Source organism: Cupressus sempervirens, chromosome 7 (genome assembly GCF_028749045.1).
Source record: "Cupressus sempervirens isolate cs-2001-9-10 chromosome 7, ASM2874904v1, whole genome shotgun sequence".
Classification (NCBI taxonomy): domain Eukaryota; kingdom Viridiplantae; phylum Streptophyta; class Pinopsida; order Cupressales; family Cupressaceae; genus Cupressus; species Cupressus sempervirens.
This window is the reverse complement of record NC_143124.1, coordinates 904538330-904555005: the sequence shown is the minus strand read 5'-3', so window position 1 is coordinate 904555005 and position 16676 is coordinate 904538330. Positions and strand designations below refer to the sequence as shown.

Genomic DNA, 16676 nt, shown 5'->3' with positions numbered 1-16676 from the left:
CCCCCTCTTTCCCCCTATTTTCATCACTTGATCCATTTTTGCATTGAATACCTTCTTGTGTTTAATCAATTTGGATCATTCCTTTTGAAAATTAGGGTTGTGAATAGGGTTTCTATTTTCTTTCTATTCATATCCCAACAAATTTTCTTGGCCAACTCTTGCAATTTCATCAATTCATGAAAGACAAAAATAAAGGCAGAGAGGATAAGGGCTAGGACGTTTCAGCGAATACTTCAAACCTCCCTAAATATGTGGTAAACCAAGTGACCAAGACCCACCTCTTCTCTCTTTGATTATTGCTATCATCTAGCAACTTATTTTTCACATTCTATGAATTGTACATTAACCCTATTTAAACTCTAGAATGATATTCTAAATATTATTATTTATTACTTACTAATTAAATAATTGAATAAATTATAGTCAAATATAATTAAATAGATAAAATTTCACTTCAAACTGAAAGTGTAACTTATAGTGGCAAAAATCTCCACTCCATTAACATTTACAAATCTCTATTCCTCTCATTCACCAACATGGCCATTATAACTTGATGAAAACAAAGTTAATCTTTCAAAACCAACGAATATCCCTGGCTTGTAGCAGGTGACCGCTCAGTGAGCAAAAACACCCTTAAAGATGAAATACATACTATCACTCTGACACGGTGAATAGGATTTTTCTTGCAAATTCTGCCCTCTTTTCTTCATCGGCATCTATGACAGCACGACGCAATTTGTGCAGAATCTTTGGGTAAGTCAATTACTAGTTTCACCGAGATTTGCTTCTGGAAATCTGTAGGCGGCCGGATCTTTCTATTTATTGTGTTCAAATTCAATCTGAAACAATTTTGTTATATCCGTTAAATGAAATGTTGGTTCTGTAATTTTATGTATGGCTGTCTTCTATGAACACGATGGATTGAACATAGCCGATAGTAGATCGAATAGGAAAATCTTTAGCCTAACTACAGTCTCCCTAATTGGCCTGACCAGGATGTGTAAAACAAAAGCAAAGCTCATGTTTTTCTGACTGCACGTTCGCAATTCGCGAAATCTACGTTGCTTCACTAGAGTTGCGCTTGTGATCGCTACGATAGTGCCTCAGCTGATGACCGTGGGCAGCACGACGTACCTTCATTATCTATGTGCCCACCAAGCTTTGCCCTACCGACATCTCAAAATAAATGCAAGTTCAATTACATACCATACCATCCCAAGCCCTGCGAATCGGGCTTGGGCCTTAAATTCTGAAGGGAAAATTTTCTCCGCTATGCCCAAAGGGCACACTGCGGTGCGAAATCAAACAGCCATAACATATGTATGCAAAAATAATTCCATGGAAAGGGCATAGAAACATTTCGATTAGATGATAATCGCGGATTTGAATCCGAATTCGGCTGATTTGGTGGTAAATCCCATGCCTGTGTCAATGTGGGACCTGTAGAGCAGGGTAGGGATATTCGTGAACTCATACTGGAAGGAATGCAGTTGGAAAAGTTTTGGTAGAGAGGCAGGCGTATCATTTAGCAAAACACCTCGAATAAATGGTATCTCATGAAATGACATTAATGACTTGCAGTAGCTACATCAAATAAATTCAACAAAAATATCTTGGAAGATTTTAAGCGGAGGCTTGACTGTTTTGTTCTCTCTAATTTGTTAGAGTTAGCTTACTGTTGACTAAAACACGACATTTATGTATAATTCGGTGGGGCAAATGAGGATCACACTTACGCATGACCTTTTTCATCTAGCTTTCTGCCATCACTGTGAGATCTGTGTATCTGTAGATTTTGATATTTTCTGTCCTCTGTTGTTTGAGTTTTCAGAGTTTTCAATATTATATAATGTTGCAGTGAATTAGCATTGATAGGTATAATCTGGCTTGGAAAATGTAGATAAATTTAGGTATGGCTGTGAAATCTATTTTGCTGCTGTCACTAATGGGATCAATAATATGCCTAGTCATTTGATATATTGTGCCTTCTCTTGTTTAAGTATATATGGTTGCTGTGGACTAGCATTGATGATTGTCATGCCCACTTGACATTTAAGTTAACCTGTTAAGGATTTGACAATGTTTAATGGGGTGTGAGGGATCATTGCAAAGTTGATGTGTTTCCATTTGAATCTTGATTCTAGTTTTTTGCCGATTGTTGATGGTTAGCATCTCTTATACAATTTGTATCTGATGATGAAGTTTGTTTTTTCCACTAAAAAATTAGATGATGTCCAAACTCAAAATTGAGATCTCCACCTTAACACCAAAGAATTTCTTCTTTCTATTTCCCCTTTCTTCCTTACTTGGGTACCTTGAACATTTCATCCCAAAACTGCCAAAGTTCTTAATTATTGCCTTCACAACAAACTCACTTTTGTTTTTTGGACATCTATGACATTAAAAAATGGCAAACAGTAATAGAAACAGCCCATACAAATACATGAAATGGAGGAAATTTCCAAAAGACTTTGCAAGGCTCTATATCTTGCACAAATGTGTCAAACAGTTGGTATGCCTCATGGGTTTCCACATTTTGCATAAATGGCTACTGGCAGTAATGAATAATATCTTCTAACAGAAACTCTTCTTTTCATTCTCCTCCGATATATGTCCAAGCCTATGATAACTCCCATTCTGGTATTGGCGTAGAAGAAGCTTTCAACAGTTATAAAATTATGTTTCACGAATCAATTTAAAAGTTTCCAAGGTCTTTTTATTGAATCTATTTCCTACAGCTCCTGCCAGCAATTAATGTCATTTAAGGATATCACATTTCTTTGAGATGAAACAACTTGCTTGCATGTCTACCTTAGCATTCCCAACTATAATATCTGACAAAAATACCCCTTCTAGTATGTGTTGATGAATGTCCACACCCTTATCTACAGCTCTCTCTTTGAAAATGTGGGTCGTGCAAACCTATCTTGTGGGCATGAATGGTCCACTTGTCACTCTTTGAATTTGGGCAATGCTCTGAGGGGTAAGTATCAAGACTTCCCAGGAGGATACTTATCTTGGTACTACTCCAACTAAGATTCATTAGAGTTGTACAAGGATAAGAGACCTTGTGATATGTCGTGATTTTTCACCCTTGTGAGCATCACCTAGATGCAATAGCTGGTAGGTTGACCATTTGTGCTCATTTGAACCACAACTGACAAAATATGGATCAACAAATTTGACTTGAAAGCTACATAGTTGAATCCTGATAGATTAACATAAAAATCAGTGTTCTAAAATCCGTGTATGATATCTGTATGTATTGTCTTTGTCTTCCTCCACACTGTTCTATCCATTTGTGCATATGATATCATTTGTGTGTATTGTCTTTGTCTTCCTCCACAACCATAATAAATACCGTATTGAGACATAAGACTTTTAGATGAACATCATACATAGCAAATCATAGAAATGCAAGAACAATTTTCTAATTGCGGAAAAAACATGTTGTCCAAAGATAATCTTGAGAATCTTAAATAGTGAAGGAAAGATATATTGAGACCAAGTCATGCAAAAGCCTCAGATAGAATTATCTGGTAAGCAGGGTATGTTAATTGATCTACAATAGTATATCTATAAGCATGCTTAAACAGGAAGATACACTGATAAAAACAAATGAGTGTACTTAGCCCTGCTAAGGATGTGGTTTCTTTATTGTCAAACAGGATTTCAACTTGAGATGTAATTTAATGACATCAAATATGCTCTATCATAAATCATGCAAGACAAGAAGCAATTTGGATTGAACAAAAACCTTACAATGATTAGGAAGGTCCTAAAATCAATCAAAATCATTATTCATATGCTTGCAATAATTAGTTTCAAAAGAGCATTCAAATGCTAATGAAGACTATTCAAAGTGTTGTATAACAAGAATGGCATATCAATCATAATAGTAAATTTAACAGCTGGGAAGTGCCAAAACATTAGGGTTTCCTGATTATCTTGACTATCAACTGAAAAAAGGTGCTGCTGCTATGCCATAAAAGAATTGTATCTCCTCAAATTTGGGCATTTTGGTAATTTTTTATGTCTTGTTTTGTAAGCATGTAATCATGTTTAGCAAACAGAAATCCAAAACTAGTAACATACATGGCAAAAACCAGATATTACCCTAAGCGACGGGAATAAAAGGATCATTAATTTCAGTATCTCAATGTTTTTAAGTTCCATTCCAACATGTCAAGTTGACTTTTTGAATGAAACTTATAACCTACAAAACTATCTACAGTGCCTTGTCATTGATGTCATCCTTTATCCATCAGGATATTAAGCTCAAGCCCATTAGATGTGAGCTATTTGTGCATAGTTAACAGCTTTGGCCTGTCTCAGAGACTCGTTTAAATATTATGATACATGTGAACACATTGTCCATTGTGAGACATATTTGAGGGAAATGAGAATGATTTAAGATACTAAGATAGATAAGCAGTCATTGCCCAGACTCTACATATAACTGATTCTGTACCTGAAACCATGCTGTTAATTCACACCCTAATATGTCCAGTTGCTGTACCCAGCAAAGGAGCTAGCTATTAAGGCATCACAAATTGCAGTTTCCCATCACGTGTAAAAGGAATGAGATGATTAGAGGTATTAGAATAAGATAAATACCATCACAATGCAATTTTAATAGGTGTCGTCAGACATGAACTGAAGATATCAGCTGGAAATTCAGCACTTCGAGGAAGAATCTCATCTGCTCCACAAGCTGCAAGTAATATACAGTCTGTCATTGCTGCTGCAGAAGAAACACCAGAACCCCAGTCTTCATGCTGGACATCAACAAAAGAAACTTTCAAGAAATATTTTATACTCAGACAAACAATTAACTTATAAAGGAACATGTGTATCTGTTTGGATTAATCATAGAAGATTCCATGGGCTTCATGATTTATAGAGTAAAACTCACCTCCAGAAAAGCATTTACAATCACCAGCAGTAGAACAATCAAACACATAAATTGAGGGTGTCCCTAGCTAGGATTCTAGTTCATAAACAGATAGGGGAATGTATTGTGTGTAATCCTGCACTAAAAAGAAGCCTTCAGCCACCCAACAAGATAATAAGAGACACAGAATTCTGTTCTACTAAGCAATTTATATTAAATGTAACCTTGTTAAGCAGCCAGATTTCCCCATTTGCTGTGGGCTTTGGAACTCCATGTCCATTATAGTGGAAAAGCACCTGCTCTGATTTAGCATTCTTGAGGCATTGGCCACAAAGCTTCTTTACCTCTTTGACAGTAGGATCAAGCTGGAGCTTATATCGAGCCTACATGTGGAAAGATGATAAACACAAAAAGAAATCCAGTAACCAATTATGTTTATTCAGAATTGAAATGTTTAACCACTAAATATAAAAAATACTGGCTGCTGCCTCAAATTAATTAAAGAATGAATCTATTACCCGGGGTTGCCACCGTTCGTATTGAGCCCGTAAAGCCTTCCTTATAGCATCAATTGTTTTCGGAGCATGGAAAATGGACCTGATTTTTTTTTTTTGAAAAATTAAGAATTAATTGCAAAGATTTCAAACCTTTTGCAATGCATATCTTTTTTAATCAATCTCCTCGTTAAAAACTTTGATGCTTCTTTTTAATTTAATGCCAACTTCAGAATAAATTGGCTAGCACTTTTCACTATATAAGAAGAAACAAATTGTTTTAACTAAAACAAGGGAACCCTGAATATAAAACCAACATATTGCAGCGAAAACTATGAAGAAAAGAAAATACAATTGTATTGTTGAAAAAACTTAAAATTGAAACAAGTGAACCCTGACTATAAAAACAAGTAAAAAAACCTTTTAGCTGTGAAAATCATCATGTTGTTTATGGCATTATGTGAGAACAACTTAAAAGATGCAAACTATTTTCTTCATTGGAAAGTCATGTGGACTATTAAAAGTTTTGAGTAAAAGCTCAGAGAAGGATGAACTGGATCAAAATGTTTCAGGAAGTGCATACTGACATGGCCAAAATGGACTAAGACTAGGATTTTTAAGTCCACGTGAACAATAACTTAAACAATTATAATTTAAAATGCATAGCTGTCAGGGAACTCCAGAATTTTTTAAGGAGCAAAATTTCGATGTGGAGGACTAAGTATTAAGCATTTGCAATACTTTGAAGCCGATGAATTAAGCTACCAAATAAGGAAATTCTGAGACAACAATGCTAATGAGATGTAAATAAATATCATGTGTAATCCTCCATGAGTCCTTATATTTATGAAAATGGACTGCGAATATGAATCCTCTCATCTGAAACTAGGAAGCTGGCACCAGTTCATTGGCAATACTAATCTGTAGCACCTAGATTGCACTCACATGCAAATCTATGAGATGTATTTCTGAAGCGAAAGAAAAAGAGATGCTTCATGGTTCTCAAAACACCTTCACGGATAATCTTAGCACATTCTGTTCAAAGCTCTAAAAAAAGACACATGGAAATAAACATCAAAGCTGCTTCCCACCACCATCTATCAAAAAAAGGCTGAGATAATGAACAATATATAAATAAGAGCCCAAAAAATATCTACTATCGAACATCATTTTAATGATGAGAAATATCTTCATAAAGCCCTCAAAAATGGCAATGAAGTCTAACAAATTTAAGAAAGAAGCAAGAAGAGGTAGAAGGAAGCTAAGGCCCAATAGCAATATGGCTATAAATATTGGGAAACTCAAGAAAGCTGCAAGAAAAGAAAGAACAGTTAGAAAGGAACCAAGGCCCAATGATAAAATTCATTGGGTAGCTTACCTACTTTATATTAAAGGCCCCATAGAAAACCAGCTAGAATATAATAAAATATCAAAATCGCATAATCATCATTTCAAACCTTTCAAAACCCTTGGTAATAATCTAAGTAAACTCTTAAGTCCATTGAAAATTAAGCCCGAGAAAAAAGACATTTAGAAAAAAGCTATGCACATGTGTCATTTGTCATGAACCCATGATGACATATAGTTAATGTAAATACAAATACTAATGTAAACATAAATATATTCAATTCATTCTAAATAAATAATGTGAACCATTAATAATTATAGTGTCAACTATTTACACCAAATGACATTGTTTTGGTTTATTATCAATACTTTATACTTACAACAACACACATATTCAATATGATAAGAAATAATAATCATGTTATACATAATAATAATTCTTATAGTAATCATACTTAATTTCCGCTTATTAAATGACTTACTCATTATTATGAGTCAAATGTCGCGACCCCGTGATCATTGAGATTATAAATCAAGGAGGGGGGGATATTTATTCATGTAGAACGTGTGGATCACATGGGTATGAATTAGAGAGACAGTTAGCAAACCCTGTGGGAGTTGGAATGCAACGTAATACATTAATTTGGGGTGGACACTTACCATGTGTGATAGAGGAAGTTTGAGACGATGTAATAGGGGAGCACGAAAAATAAGCTTAGCAATAGATCACCGCTGACAGAGTGTAGACTGCTGGCCTGTCAATGTTATTGAACCCCGTGGCAAGGAAAGTACCGACTGATGCCAATACAAGGAAAGGAGGATTAAGGACTAAAGCCACCAGCAAACCCATTGGGTCCCACACACCCAATATAGGTACGTAGGGGTATGTTATGGTATTTATTAACTAGCAAATATATTACTTTTTACAAACAATAGTTATGTAATAAACATTTATTTAATTTTATTCCTCATTCAAAATAAATAAATAGACAAAGGTACATATATATGTGTGTGTGTATGGTAAAAGATTAAATGAATATAATAACTTGATCCAAGTTCAATCTTGGTGGAGGGCATTCCTTTTGAATGTTAGATACGGTCCAAGTATAACTTGGTGGAGGCCATTCATTATGAATGTCATAATTTGATCTGGGTATTACCTGGTGGAGGGCACTCATTACGGAGAGCATTCCATATGAATGCCATAATATGATCCAAGGAAACTTGGTGGAGAATGATCCAAGTATGACTTGGTGGAGGGCATTTGTTGTGAATGTCATGAAACGATCCAAGCCTGACTTGGAGGAGGGCATTCTCTATGACTGTCATAATATGATCCGAACTATGTTTGGTGGAGAACATCTAAATGATAGTTAGATAACTTATTATTAAAGATATGAAATATGTAAGTAAAATTATTGTGATCTTATCACTTCTTTACGGTTATTATGTGTTCCAAACTAACCCTAATAGTGGGGACATTACATCATTTCCTACAAGGCTAAATGTAAAATACACAAGCAAAAAAGGATGTTCCTTCCAAACTAGACTTAAATTACAAGCTAACAACAACATTGGCATGAACAATTTACATCAGCTGAATGTGGTTTAACATATCAATCCCCTAAACCACGTGGGAGATTTGAAAACTCTCACCCTAGATAATTAGTGAAAGAACATAACAAATTAATTAAGCCAAGAAAAATTAAAAACATTCAAAGAACCCCAACAAGGCCAATGGTTGGAAACTCAGCAAGGCTTGGCAATCAGTGCTTTGTAGAAGGTAAATACTTTAAGTGACCTTTTTCAATACATAAGATAGAGATTATATTAATTTATTTATATCCATTTATTCTAAGTTACCGTATTTGTTCAGGGAACATGAAAATTGATATTTAATTCGATGCAAAGTTGAAGTTGGTTCGAATTCGAAACCAAATTGCTTTTTCTCTGACATATTCGGTGGAAATTCGTCCAACGGGACCTGGTCAACTTTATGACCAATTTGAGTGAATTTTAAACACCATCTGCAAACTTGGGAGGAATGTCGAATGGTTTTGAACAAATTTGATGTGAATTTGGCAGAATTCCAGTTCGGTTGACTTTCAATGGAAATGTTATAACATTATTTTAATGTTAAATGATATATTGATATTGTTAAACAGTAAACCTAAAACATAAATACATTGTTATTTTGTGAAACTAATATTGCAGCCGTTTGTCCTCTCCTGACAGCGTTTGTTCTCTCTTGATAGCATTTGTTCTCTCTCAGTGGCATTTGTGCTTTCCATGGACGGTTTTTACTCTTAGTGGAGGTCCAAAACAGATCTGGCTTAATTCTTCCCATGTATAGCTGGGAAATGTTGCCACATTTGTTTATTTTGATATTTCCAAGCTACCAAGGAAATAAATGCAAAACCTATTGTACTCAGTAATGGGACATTCAACATGTCGTGAATATGTCTGTTTCTGAAAAAGAAATAGAGATATACAAGCTCAATTATCTTCTTTCTCAGTGCTCAAAGAAATAGAGCTATATGGTGGTATATGTTGCTAAATTGCTTTAATATTAGCATAGTGGTGTATAAACTTATTTGCTGCAGCATATGTTTACATGTATATAATTTTTCTTTTTTTGAAAAAAATCTAGTGCTAATGAACCCAAAACGAACTGAACCCAGCCCAATTTTTTTTTGAATGAATGTTGAACCCGCATAAGAACTAGAATCTGAACCGGCAACTTAGCATTTATTGGTTAGCCTTAGCACCATTTTTAATCCAATCAACTGTATCTAAATTGATTAATTTATATTTGTCACCCAACCTTCATGATCTTTTCTCTCTTATTATATTTACTTCCTTGGTTCCCTTGCTTCTCTTCCCACTTTCTGTTGGGGAGATTGTTTGAGATTCCTATTTGGAATTGTTGTTGGTTATGTTTGGCATTAAATGTTTTGTCATCGATGTCAACATATATTTTTACCAGACAATGTTCCTATTTATGATCAGTGGCAGAGAGAGTTTTGATGAAGACACAATAAACCTAAGCTAGTAAACATTATGGGATGATGTTTGGTGAGACTACATGGTATGTTTACCGTCACATGTGTCTTTGAGTTGATTCGGAGAAGTTACAGGAGATGTGTTCAAGACCGGTTAGTAACAGTATTACTGAGAACTATTTCAGACAATGGTTCTGTTTTTTGTTCGGTGAGTTTCAGTCAAGCAGAATTTTGGATTGCGATTCAGGATACTGCATCAAGATGCACATTCATGTCTATCTGCAGATTTACTTGAGGATTGGTGACTCAGAAGTCAATTTGCTTGTTGGAAAGTGAAAGGGAATTTTTTTCCTGCCCGACTTAGTCAGGAAACATGTTATTTGGTTTATTATGGTTATCTATTGGATGATAGCATATTAATTGATATTGCAATGTATTTTATATACGTTCTAACCAACACTTATGGAATCACATTGGTTGATGTAATTTATTTTATGATTAAGTCTCATAGTGAGCATTAGCCAAACTGATGAGTGTTTGTGACTTGTATAAGACACTGAATTCATTTGTGAATTTGGACGAATGAATGTGTAAGAGTGTGTGCTGATGAGATAATGATACGATGTGAGTTTGGATCAGAGACAAAGATCAAACTTGAGTGAGAAGAGGTATGAGTGGAATCTAATATTGTACTTCAAAGGAATTGTATTGGCATAGATGCTTTCAGTCAGTTCATCTTAGTGGATCTACATTGAATTTTTGTTAACTCATTGGATTGTTGCTTTTATTGCATTTGGATTGTTGTCCAATCAAGGTTGTTGCCCTTGTTGTAATAGAGCAGTGAGCTCCAGGTGAGTATCTAAATGCATGGGTATTCCCTATTGTACCTTTAGCAGGGTTTTGTATATCCTAGTACACCATCTAGTGGGTTTGATCCCCACCTTGGTTTTTCCCTTAACTAGGTTCCCATGCAAAAAAAATCTAGTGTTGTGTGTTATGGTGTTATTTGCTTGGCATTGCATTTAAGCTTTTAGATCTGATATATAATGGATAGTTTAATGTTTTAATTCAGTCACAACTGATTCCCCCCTCCTAGTTGGGTGTCGTCGTTATTCCTAACACCTTCTAGGTAATTTATGGACAAGGAGAACTAATATCATTACACATTGTTGCAAGAATTTTTCAAAGAATGAAGATTCAAACAAGCTTGGTTTCAAGCCTATTTCAGATATCAGTTGTCAAATTTAACTCCCACGGATTTTTACAATTTAAATTAACTCAACCACAAAAGTGAATGGTATTGATTGTATTCTAAATGTAATTGAGCCTTTATATTCCACTAGAAATGTATGATCCTGGCTAAATGTATAGAGCCCTTGTTAATCCCTAAGTCATGTTGTCTATTAATATCAAACTCGTAGTCATTCACAAGGTAGGATTATTTGGTCATCGGTGTGACTGGGTCATCCTATACCGACTGGGCTAAGGAGTGAAGACTTGTAAATATTCTAAGTCGTGCTGAACAGTAGTTATTGTCGAGTGAGCTAATGGTCGCCAAGTACTCTAGTGAATGCTGAGTTTGTTAGGGATAGTAGTTGACCCCGACTGATGCAGAGGCCGAGTTATTCAGTTCATGCTGAGCACAGTTAAGGCCGAGGGACAACATGAAGAAACAATTTATGCCGAGCGTCAGTGTGATGTAAGTGTCAAGTAACACAGTTTAACATATTTGTTTGGAATGGCACAAAATCTTATGTTAATCGTTTTTATTGAGTTGGAAGCTTGTTTTGAAGATCAAGGAGGTAAGCAAGGAGGTGATTACGTGTTCAAAGGAAGATCATTAATCCCTAGGTAAGGCAATCCAACAATCAGAAAAATGCAACGACTAAGCGACAAAAGGATTAATTCTAGATTGTTGATTTGGATGTAGAAGGTTCACCCAAACATATATCTAAGGAGGTTTTATGACCTAGTTCATATGCACAAGTGTATGGATGTGTATGTGTGAAGATTGTAATTGCATGCAAAGTTTTGGAGGTGAATTAGAGTGTTAAGACATTAGAGACTGAGCACTGCAGTGAAGACTTTTGAGCAGAGACAGAGAAGATCTATCACAACAAGGTGATATTATATTGCATAGAGGATATCTATTATCAAGCATTGAAGTGCTAACTGAAGGATTGGGACCTGAACATTCTAACAGGTGTTTCAGGGTTCAAATCTCTTAACAGAGTAGCTTTAACAAGCTTATGTAAATCTCCTAATAGAGTACTCAATTATGATGTAAAATCTTTTAACCAAGGTAGAACTTAGCAGTTCTTTTAGCCTTTAAAAGGGCAGACCCCTCACAAGGTAGATCATCAAAAGTGATCAATCATTGTAGCCTTAACAGGCTCAACTTTACTGCTGCAGTAGGGAATATTTTGTCGGTGTTGTCCCCACCGCAATTTACTAAATTTGTGTGTTAATGTGTTATGTGTTTATGAGTTTACAATCATGCAATTAGAAGGTAGATTTGATATTATGTTGATGTGAATGGTTGCATTGATATGGGATGAATGTTTAATTGAGAGTTTATGTGGTGATATCAAATATGTTTTATGTTTGAAGTGAAAGAAGATTTATAGATCCTGATTCACCTCCCCCCCCTCAGTATCTCACTTTCCCTATTAGATTTCCAACAGCTCTATGTCCTAATAAAAAAAAACTTAAAAACAAAACAAGATGTAATCTGACAGATGAGACTAATAAATAGGACACAAACCGACAATTGAACAAACTTGAAAATAGGTTCCACAAGATGGCAAGTGATTTAGCTAGGATCATAATTTATATTGACTGGTAGATATTAAAAATCATCATATAGATGAACTAAAAAATTAAGTTATTATACACTGATTTTTAGTTTGTTTTATGGTGAAAAAGCCCAGAAAATGGAAAGATCCCTGTCAAGATAAGGGATATAGTTTTAGGTTATTCTTCCAAATAAATGAGAAATAAGACTTCTCCATTCTCAATGACACAAAACCTCTACACAGCATATTGTAGCTACAATTATAAAATAACACATGTAATGTGTACCCATGGCTTACCAATCCAGCACTCCATCCAAGCACATGGGGATATCTTGATAACATCTGGAGGATCAACAGCAATATTTAAGCGCAAAACAAGTGCAACACCCCCAGTTTTCATCTGCATGAAAGAGGCTGCCAATTAGATGACCGGATAATGTATAACAAGAAATTTTAACAAATGCATGATTGCATACACAAACAAAAATGCTAAACACATGTATAACAACTGCAATAATATGCAATATAAGATATTAGCTGCACTAGTAAAAAAGAAGAAAACAGAAAAAAAGAGTATAATTTACTGATCTCCTGAAACTGTAATCTATAATCAATGCTGGTTAAACTAAAATTGCTACATAAGATTGTCAAATTGTTAAAATACAAATAGATTGCTGAAAATTGGAAGCTGCGAATCACTTGAAAATTCATACACATTAAAAACCAAAGATCAAGACTAGTTTTCACAAAATCAATTTCCTAAACAAGCTAAGAAGTTGAAAACCAAAGTATTTAGCATTTACAGAGCAGTGATTTTATGATATCAAGATCTTGAAGCTACACATGTCTCAAAGCATCACTAGGTTTATATTATCTTCTCAGTTATATCCATCTTCAACAAGGCAAATGCACAACTCAGCATTTGTTGATAATCATTAGGCACATCTGAGCAGTAGAATGCGTTTCACATTCTAGTACTCAGAATTAGTGTTTCCCATACATAAAAGAAAGGCATATATTAGGTCTGAATGCGTGTGTGTATATATATATATACACACTTCTTAAAAAGCGGTTTAGGATTTCCTTTCATTTTTGTAGATGAAACACGAGAAGTATCACTATTGGTGTTTATTTCAAGAAAAGGCAAACTAAGTGGACTAATCTAATTTGTATTTCCCATCAATAAAAGAAAGGCATATATTAGGTCTGAACGCGTGTGTACACATATACAGACTTCTAAAAAAGTAGTTTAGTTTTTTTTTTTTTCATTTTCATAGATGAAACACGAGAAGTATCACTATCGGCATTTATTTCAAGAAAAGACAAACTAAGTGGACTGATCTTTATGCCAGGTTTAGAATCAGCGCGCGCGCGCGCGCGAGAGAGAGAGAGAGAGAGAGAGAGAGAGAGAGAGAGAGAGAGAGAGAGAGAGAGAGAGAGGAATATTATGTGAGTTGTGCAAGTTTCTTTTGCTAAGTTCAAGCACTCATGATTCATCTGTGCAGAAGCTTTACTCATATCACCATGGTATAATAATCGTTCACATGATAGCTCCACATCTACAACCTAAATCTCACTTCACAAATCTCAGAGTTTATAAATACTCCTCATCATATTCTAGTTTTAATCAAGCTCTCATTCCTCATGTGTACCATTCAAATGGTTACCACTCTTGAAATGAGAAGAATGAAGAGGATTCAAAAGGAAGCCCTACTTGAACTCGTGCTGCTCATCACCCTCTGAAGGGGATTTACAATTTAGTCAATGCAGGAACTGCAACTTTTTGCATGTGTGATTTGGCTTGATGGTTCCATGTATCCTTTTGAAATTCAACACAAACAAATGTTCAAGCAAGCAAGAGTGAATGCAACATGAAAAGATGCTATTGTTTCTTACTTATGAATGATGGATGGGATCTTGTCCCTCCTTACCAGAGAAAACATTTTGTTCACTGGAAATATATCTGTAAAACATAAAGCCAAGTACTAGTCCATGCACCCATTGAATCGCATAATTGGGAATTCCATCAAACGAACCTGAAAAGTAATTTATTGCACAACAATTTGTAAGAAGACTAATAAACGTTTACACGGATAAACTTTTACCAATTGTTCAAGACTTCCACACATTTGCAGACTAGCTAAGTGCATCATAGTTTCAAGCAAGCTCCAATATCTAAGTTCTTTCTCAGTAATTTTTCACATGCCAAAGGCTACAACTTAACTTGCAGTTAGCGAGATTCACATTCTTGTCTTATATGTTTATGACATGCTCAACCATGGCATTCTAGCCTTATGGAACAGTTTGAAATAACTGAGTTAGACTAATAACATTTCCTTGTCTTTTTAAATGTTTGTGAATGACAAGAATATTTGTCTTGCAGCCTAAGCATGCACTACATCTTTGTCATCTATTTCACATGGAAGAGAGTAAAGCAGCCTCTTAACCCTTCCATTTTTACACAAGCAAACACCCCAACACATTACAAACAAGTAAAATCAGAATTTATTGGGTTAAAAGTCATCAATTCATAACAGGCCCAACGTTACCAGTCTAGCTGGTTAGGTCTCTTCATACTATATTATGCAGACAGGAATTGCAAGACATCAAAAACAATACTCTATATTATTCAATGTACTTGTAATTTTAAGATTGAGTATTATATTAAGGGGGTGCTACTACTTTGATGGGTCACGCAAACTATTTAAGCTTATGATGCCAAAAACGGGAAACTTATTATATTTATTGTCACATTTCAGGTCATATTACTTTGTCTAATTAGAAGTAGAGAAGCATTGCTCTTTCACACCCAAACGCAGAGTGAAATCCATTCAGCCACTAAATCACATTGGACTTGTTAAGTACCAGAATTTGCACCCTATGCTGAACTGAAATAGTTCAGCAATTCTAGCATAACATGGGAATCACTTTTACATGGGACATGCAATTGAAGTGAGACCTCTAGTTTCTAGGCCGGTTTGTATAAGATACCTCACTAAAACTCACGAAAACTTCCTGAGGGAAACGGAAAAAAAGATAACAGAAAATGAAACTAAAAACCTATGGCGATGCACCTAAAGTTGGAATCTATGATATTCAGAGAAACCTCAACACAAAACCACAAAACAATGTTTGAACTCATACAGCTATAATCCGATTGCTTAGTTATTTAAACAAAGTGGGAAATATGAACAATCATCAATGACCTAAACTGGTGGTTGAGGAGGAGCTAGAACGTGGGAAAAAAACGTGGAGGAAACAAACCAGCAATTGGTTGAACAAATGGAACACTAACCCACAGGAATGCCCAAACACCAATATAGAGATAAAGAAATGGGTGTTAGAGAAATTCAGATCTGTCATGTGGACTAATATGTTAGGTAGGGAAAAAACATATTACATCAAAGAATTTAATCACACAGAGGAACATGAAAAATATCTAGGATCCACAATTAAAGGCAAGGCCAAAATTTTAATTGCTCAGTTAACATCTAGCTCTCATCATTTACGATGTGAAACTGGTAGATGGAAAGTGCCTAAAGAGGGGTGGGAAGAAAGAATATGTACCTTTTGCAGCAAGGGAGTGGTGGAAACGGAATGACACTTTGTGATGGAGTGTACAACTTACGAAGATATTCGCAATAAGTACGAGGACAACTTACAGGTGAACAACATGAAGGAACTTTTTGAGGAGGCAAGATTAAACAAGACAACTAATCTACTAATACAACTCCACAACAAAAGGAACAGCCTGGAGAAAATTCAGTAGGCTGCTTAGTTGTTCTTTTGGTTCCTTAGACCAGTGGTCTCATGGACATCATTAAAATCCTTTCATTTCATTTCATTCTTGAATGCACATAAATATTTTGCAGAAAGGTTGAAATGCCTATTTGCTCAATAAAGGAAAATGAATCTTTCACAATAAAGAACACATTACATCTGCTCTACACAATCTGCAACTTGTGCATTACATTGATTACAGAATAGGTACAAAAGTGAGACAGAACTGAAAGGAAAAAGAAGTTTTCACAAACAGTTCGATCAAATCACACTAACACAATTCTGCAAAAACCAAGATAATAAAAATTATGCCAAAACAGGCTCCAAGGTAGCTTCTGAATATCATCAACTGAGTTACGAAATC

The 16676-nt window shown here is 35.2% G+C and overlaps 1 protein-coding gene across 2 annotated transcripts in view; it reads left to right on the top strand.

Annotated features, from left to right (window-relative positions):
- Positions 1-549: 549 nt before the first annotated feature.
- Positions 550-16676, top strand: part of LOC149550433 (conserved oligomeric Golgi complex subunit 4) — a 46117-nt gene continuing 29990 nt past the window's right edge. The window contains exon 1 of one of the 2 annotated variants that reach the window (XM_089793466.1): positions 550-753. The gene's annotated coding sequence lies outside the window, so the exon portion shown is untranslated. Of the gene's footprint in view, positions 754-995; positions 1550-16676 lie in introns of those variants that run through there. The other variant, XM_089793467.1, reaches the window with a different exon arrangement.